This window comes from Nicotiana attenuata, unplaced genomic scaffold, assembly GCF_001879085.1.
Source record: "Nicotiana attenuata strain UT unplaced genomic scaffold, NIATTr2, whole genome shotgun sequence".
Lineage (NCBI taxonomy): Eukaryota > Viridiplantae > Streptophyta > Magnoliopsida > Solanales > Solanaceae > Nicotiana > Nicotiana attenuata.
The window spans coordinates 191,202-198,006 of NW_017670440.1; positions in this window are offsets into that span (position 1 = coordinate 191,202).

The window sequence follows — 6,805 nt, forward strand, 5'->3', positions numbered from 1 at the left end:
TATATTTCTTGTGAGTTGAATCTTTTTCATTTAAGGCCAAAAGTATAACTTTGGCAAGTTAGTTATGTTTTTGTCGATTTTGGAACTGCCTGTAGTACTTGACAGAAATCACCTCCCAAACCATTAATTTTCCACCAAACGGTTCATTAATATCCAATATATCTCTAGAACTCCGGGCAATTATTTCGATCGTTTGACACTTAGCAATAAGTTCTTCATCCCATATTATCAACTTTGCTTTTCTTATAAATTTGTGATGGTTATTTAAATTGTTTGAAGATGTATATCAAATCTAAAGTGGGTGGCCTCATAATAAAATCGTTATTGGTACATCACTTGCTATTATTGTTAATAGTGTCATGTCTCTTGATATGATATTTGCAAGTAATGCGTGACATAAAAATATTATTTCGATTCCACCGGAGGCATCTACAAAGAATAATCCTGTTATACCAGAGTCGAATCTTTGTAATATAGTCTTGAAAACTTGTTCTTGTTTAAGATTTAGCTTTGATTGTGTTTCCTCAGACACTTGTATAACATTTTGATTCTTAATAATATACTAACCTTTTAAATTTATGTACCCTAAAAAAATTTTAAACTCGAAGAAGAATTTTACTCATGAATTTAAAAAATAATTGAATTGGATTCTCTTGCTAAATAATTAATTAAAAGATCTAATTATTTAGTTTTAATATAAAAATATTTTATTCTATGTTGATTCAAATCTTAATATTAGTTCACCTCTTGTTTCGAATATCATCCACCATAATTTTTTTTTTCAAAGACTAAAAGATTGATCTGACATTTCGCGTTTAGATCTTTATGTTTGTAGAATCATTAGTGGTATTGACTCTTACCAACCATTTTTCCCCTTTTTCTCACATATTTATATTCTTAAATATTTTCTTAGTTGTTGTTTAATAATTGGATATTTTTCAATATTACAAGAAAAATTGATTTAAAAAATATTATTTGAGTAGGAACGTAGTTCAAATATAATATAAAAATATATTATCGTGGGGGTATTTTTATTTCTTCTCAATTTTAACTTTTTATGCAGTCCATTTAATATTACCTTTTTGTGGGTATTGGACATTATGGAGTGGTAATGTATTGCCAATACAGAGGATTAATTTTTATGAAATTAATTTTATTAAACGTTCCTACATATTTATAATAAGAATTTAATAAATAGAATTTTATTAATTTTAAAATCTTAAATATTAAACATTAGCGTAGAAGATATTGTAGTCCAACAAATAGGTTATTGCAGTTATGTCCTTTTCCTATGAGTTCTTTCATTTAATATTTTATGGTTATTTTGGTCTATTTGTACTATTATTTTGATAATAATATAGGCTCTTCTTTTTCTAAATAAATTTGGACAATATAATATATTCTCAAATTAAATTAGTAATAGGACATTATAATACATTTTCAAATTAAATTAGTAATAGAAATTTTTAAGAAGTATATCCTAAAAGTAATAGGATTACATAACTAAAAATACGTATCTACCCCGAATGTAATTTATCTATCTATATCTATCTATCTAATATCTATATCTTTCGATGGATAATCCTATGTTGGATAAAATTGTCAAAGTTAAAACTTTACCATATTAGGACTTTAAAATTAATTGCAATTATAATTCTAGAATGAAACCGTTTTGCTAATGGCCTCAATTATTTTTTGTGCGTAAATTTTGAACAATGGCAAAAGGTTGTAGCCTATCACTAATTAAGTTAGAAATAACTTAATATTAAGGACTTTGAAGTGAAGTATGAATATACTACCACTTTAAACTTGACATTTTAGCCGTTTTATGATAAATGGATTTTTTAAAATACTATTCGAAAGTTCCTTTTTTTTTTTATAAACGACATGTAAGTCCCACAATTGTTTGAAGCTTGCTATACACGCTCCTTTTAGATTTTTTTGTACTTAAATTATTAAACAAAACATAAAAGATGTTGAGATGTATGTACAACGTGTAGTATTATATGGCTATGCCCGGAAGTAATTATACTGAGAGCATTCCTAAAGGTAATCATGTAGGATTCATAATGTGTAGTATTATGTCCTAAAACTAATAGGATTATAAGACTAATATCTAGAATTCCGGTTATATCCTTTTTTTATGAGTTATTATGCTTAATATTCTAAGGTTATTTTTGTAATCCGACATCGTATTCATGCTTTTATAATAATATATAGATGAGATTATGAGTTTATATAGAAACAAATTAACCTAATCCAAACCTGAATGGAATTCGGGAAATAATTACAATCCTACATGATCAGGGGCGAAGCTACAGTGTAGCAAGGGTGGTCAACTGATCACCCTTCATCGAAAAATTACACTGTATATATAGGTAAAAATTTTAAATTTACATACCTTGCAACAATGAAGAAGCGTAGCCAGTGCCAAAGGGTGGTCAAGAAGGCCTCACGGTCACAGGTTCGATCTCCACTCAACACAATTTTTGTTGCGTTGTAATTTTTTTTTAAGACTAAACAACGCCGTTAGATCTGTTTGATTTAATTTATAAAATAAAAAACTGAAACAAATAAATCTTTATAAAATAAAAGTTTGGAATAAAACAAATCAAAATCCCTAAATCACTAAATGGTCAAAATCGATCCCTCTGCTCTCAATTTTTCATTCCTCACGCAGACAAAAGAAAAACCCTAGGTAATTTTGGTCTCCATCTTCTCCAATCTCTCTGCCTCTCTGCATAAATCACTGAAGTTCCGGGTTTGGATGTTCTGGTTGCTCTCTGTCGGCGCTATTCATCACTCCAACAACTCCATTACTCCATTGCACTGGTTAGAACTTAGAAACTCTTGTCTTTTCTTTTCTGTTTTTGCTTCAAAGTTTTAGTTTTGGTATTAAGTTCTCTGATTTTTGGTTTGGTACTGTGGCTAAAACCTAAAAAGGGTCTACTCAAGATTTTTATCTATTATAAAAACATTTCAGGAGATGAAGTCTCGTCGAGTAATAGAATCTCTTTTCGACGCTTCTTTATATTAGTTTGGATTTATACAATTGTTTGTACTATTACCTGTATTTTTATAATTTAGCTTGATATCACGTTGTTTGATTTAAATTTTTCGGTGCACCTACTTGTTGAGAATATTTTTTTCTTGTTCAAATTTGAACACCCTTAAAAAAATTTCTAGCTTCGCCACTGTACATGATAATGGGAACGAGGTTTAGCAAACCTAATCCAGTTGGAGATAAAAGTGTCTAGGCAATCCGTTTTTGTCCCGAAAAGGGAAGAAAAATTAGGGGGTCGGTATAGAATCTATATATTTTCTAAGGTTTCGAATTTTGAACTTCATGTAAACAAATCACGGTTTGCAATTAAAATGAACAACTCACAATTAGTGCCGGCCCAAGGGGAGGCAGCTAAAGCAATTCCTTTAGATAAAAATTGCACGGGGCGCCCTATTTGTTCGCCCCCATTTAACCTATACCCATTTTTTTAAAAACTTTTAACTTGTACCCACTTTTTAAACAACTTCAGCTCCCTTTCTCCTTCCCCTTCTCCTCCTTCATTTCCTTTTTTCTTCTTCTACAGAGCTGCGGACTATAAATATTACAAACAAAATCGACCTTAGAGCTAGCCTGCCTATTATATTACTCTCCGACGGGGATAAATATAGTGCATAATATATGATACATGCCAATGGGTTCGCACCTTTTTTTTTTTCTTCCAATTGTTTGTATAACTGAGTAAAACAAAGGAATAATGCAGACATTTATACAGATTTTGCAAAAATGTCGTAATTCAAGTTGTAATGAATTCCTACTAACGCTAAATATCTCATCTGCCTCTATTTAAATAGTCTAACAAAGTAAATGCAGAACAATCATGAGATCAAAAATTCTACATGAAAGTGATTGTTGGTTTTTCAAGTCTAAATACATCGAATGGTGCATCTTAAGGGGTTACAAAGACAAGAACTTCAGCTCTAGAGCTGAAGTTCCCCAGTTACAACACAAAAACTTCAGCTCTAGAGCTGAAGTTTCCCAGTTACAACACAAAAACTTCAGCTCTCTAGAGCTGAAGTTTCCCAGTTACAACACAAAAACTTCAGATCTAGAGCTGAAGTTTCCCAGTTACAACACAAAAACTTCAGCTCTAGAGCTGAAGTTTCCAGTTACAACACAAAAACTTCAGCTCTAGAGCTGAACTTCAGGCCCGACTACTAGAATGCTGAAGTTTTGTGTGATTGCCTTTGCTACTTCAGCCCCGTGTGCTGAAGTTATGCGAAAAAGCGGGTACGCTTGCAATTTTTTTTTGCAAAGCGGGCACAAGTTAAAATGTGACACAAAAAACGGGTATAGATGCAAATGCCCCATTCCTTTAGGCCCCCCTAAATGAAGGCCCCGATTTTCATTATTAGTTAAATTTATATTATTAAATAATAATTATTATAAAAAAAGATACAACTTTTTTTCTTTTTGGATATGGAAGTTATTTAGAAAAAAAGAGGTTATTTAGATAAATATTTGAATTTCATAATAAACATACATTATGGCACAATAATAGTTTGATGATGACATTGATAATAAAAAAATAAAAACAAAATCTCTTGTAATATCTTTTAAAATAAATTATTTCTTATAAAGAGTAAATCAAGTCATGTTTTTTAATTCAAGTAAACTTGACCTATCTCAAATGTATAAAATTATTTTAAATATCTACTTTAGTAGTACAAAATTACGATCATTAGATGCTGGTGTTTAACCAAAAAACTGAATATTTGGTTAAAGCTAGAAATTAAGAGAGAAATCGGGTTACTGATAATCAAGAAATGAGAGACTTTGAGAACAACAATAAAGCAATGAATAAGTATATATTTCAGTATAATCTCAATAATATTTCGTGTCCTAAAGATGTTGAGACCTTCCCCTTTTATAGTTAATTCTAGGAGAAAGTGTAATGCCTTTGTCTTAATGAGGCAATTATGAGCAATAAATGACATTAAAAGAAACGTTACTCAATCATTCCTATTAAATAAAAATTCTCTCAACGTATTTGGCATTTAATGCTGAATTTGGACTCCTTTACGCTATCAGATTCATTTCTTCAATTCTTTCCGATCTTCGAGCTTTAAATGACTCAAACAGGTACGAGTCTCATTTCATTTGAATAATAGCTCGTGCCTTTAAGTATCTTCTCTCCTGCATCTGTTGTTGCTCGTGCCTTCTAACTGATTACCACGCTTTGACTATTTGACCGGTCCACGTGTCATGACACGTCATCTTATATAAATTCAGTTTTTTCCCAATACAGATAGTCCCCCCACTTTCCATTTATTTATCAATTAAATATTTGGGAAGTGGATCTTCATTAAAAAGGAAATTTTTGCCATAATCAATGCTCTGACAGTACTGACGCTTCAGTTGTCTTTTCTATTTAATGCACTGCATACGTGTCACCTTCTTATTAGCTCTGCAATTCTGCAGCTTCTCTTTTTTTTCAAGGCTTCTTCAACTCCACTATTCACGAAGTGATAGTTGCCTTTTATTATAGGCTTTCCATCATTACACTCCTTAATCTTTGACGGTTGCTTTTATATATAAACTTAACCATTTTTCCCATGTCTTCTTCTCCACAAACTTTTACCAAGTATTTCACTATTTACTCCTATTCACTTCTTCCTCAGTTCACATCTTGTTACCATGTCATCTTCGAATCCTAACCCTAGGAGAGTCCCAATTCTTGACAGTTTTCTCAATGCCCCTGTAAGACACAGAAGAGGTAGAGGAGGTAGGTTTCGTGGCCTAGGGTCCATTCGTGGTGGTACCTCTGATTCCATCACTCCTTCTTCTGGCACTATTTCTAGAGGTTCTTTCACTAAGAGATCCTCTTCTAAAGGCAAAGAATCTTCTGAGCCTATTCAAGAACCTTTGGTTGAAGAAATAGTGCCAACCGACTTATCTTTCGAGCATGATAAAGAATCCCTTCATGACCATGTAATTGATGCTGACACCTATCCTTCTTTAATTACTGAACCCTTGATTTCCACTGTTCGAAAAGATTGTCGTTGGAGAGATGACCTTCGTATAGTTATTCCTAACCCAAACCAGAGAATTTCTTCTTATAGGATTGGTCTTTTCTTTGTTTATACTTACCCCTTTACTTTGGGATTTATTCCTGCTATCGACCCAGTCATACTCGATTTCTGTCATTTTTTCAAGATTTGTTTGGCTCAAATTGGCCCCCTCGTATGGAGAGCAATGGCTTGTTTAAGGTATGTATCGGCCAAGGCTGGTGTTGACTTTACCNATTTCAAATAAACTTGAACTATTTCAAATGTATAAAATTATTTTAAAAATCTACTTTAGTAGTACAAAATTACGATCATTAGATGCTGGGAACTTATAAAAATATTTTCTTAACCGCGAATATTTCTTATAAAAAAAAAATCCGAAACCTTGGTGAGTAGAGTTATTTGATTTCTTCGATGGTGGAAGCTAGCAGGTAACCGAGTTAAGGGACAAAATACGTACAAGACGGTCCATAAGACTATTATTACATAATAAAAAAGAAAATAAATCATAAATATATACAATTAAATTAAACAAATTTTGGGCCTCTTCTTAACGTTCAGCTTTAGGCCACCAATTTCGTTGAGCCGCCGGGCTCACAATTTGCAAGACATCAAATGGAAACCGAGCATAAATGGAGACGTAGAGAGGTAAAACAAGCTATCACACGCATTTAAAGTTTTAAACCGCCTAGCTAATTTGTTCATCTTAGAGCTTCGTCTTCATAATTTTACATTT